We start from the raw sequence: 1,024 nt of genomic DNA, 5'->3' as shown, positions 1-1,024 counted from the left end.
TTATTTATTTATTTATTGATTCGGAAAATTTTACTTATAAATAATAATGAAAATTTGGAAGGATACAAAAAAAAAAATTAATTTTTTTAAGGAAAATTTTTTATCGTGAATAAATTTTACTTATTTTATTATTATCATTATTATTTTGTTTATTTTTATTATTATTATAAAAAATATAATTATTATTATTATTATTACGTAAATGGATATATTTTAAATAATAATTATGTTAAGGTGTGAATGATAAAATTTAATAAAAAAAAAAAAAAGATAGCAATTCATTCTAACAAAAAAATTATTTCCGGTTTTTTCGTTTCGTTTTGTTTTTATTTTATATTTGGAAAAACAAAAAAATTTTTGCCTCGCCATTTTCGAGTAAATATATATATATATATAAATTATGCCTGTTCAGTAATAATAATAATAATAATAATAATAATAATAAGGAAAAAATATTTTTAAGGGATGAAAAACTGAGAAAAACGATTAAATTCAAAAGAAAAATTTTATTTATTTATTTATTTTTTATGTTATAGATGATTGTTTTCTTTTTTTTTTTTTTATTTAAATAGATTTTACGGGAGTAAAATTAATAATAATAATAATATTTATTTCATTTAAATTTTTTTTTATGTTGTATATGTCGATAATGTTACATTTGTACATCAAAAAAAAGCAAATTTTTTTTTTGTCTCTCTCTCAAAAAAAAAATACAAATGATCAGTGCCTTCATATTCTTTTTATATAAAAAAAAAATTGTATTGATAGATAAATTATTTAAAATCACTTTGAATCTGAATTTTAAATTAAAATTAATTAATTAAAAAAAAATTGAAATTAATTATTTCGAATTTGTAAAAAAAAAAAAAAAAAAAAAGGATTTTATATATATATATATATATATATGTGGCATTCAAAACTGATATTTGTAAATAATTGATAAGAAAAAATTTTTTTCTGTACAATTGATTTAACATATCGACTTTTTTCATTTTTATTTTATTTTCATTATTATTATTATTAT

Source organism: Pediculus humanus, genomic scaffold, assembly GCF_000006295.1.
Source record: "Pediculus humanus corporis 1103172107442 genomic scaffold, whole genome shotgun sequence".
Classification (NCBI taxonomy): Eukaryota; Metazoa; Arthropoda; class Insecta; order Psocodea; family Pediculidae; genus Pediculus; species Pediculus humanus.
This window is presented reverse-complemented; position numbering follows the sequence as displayed.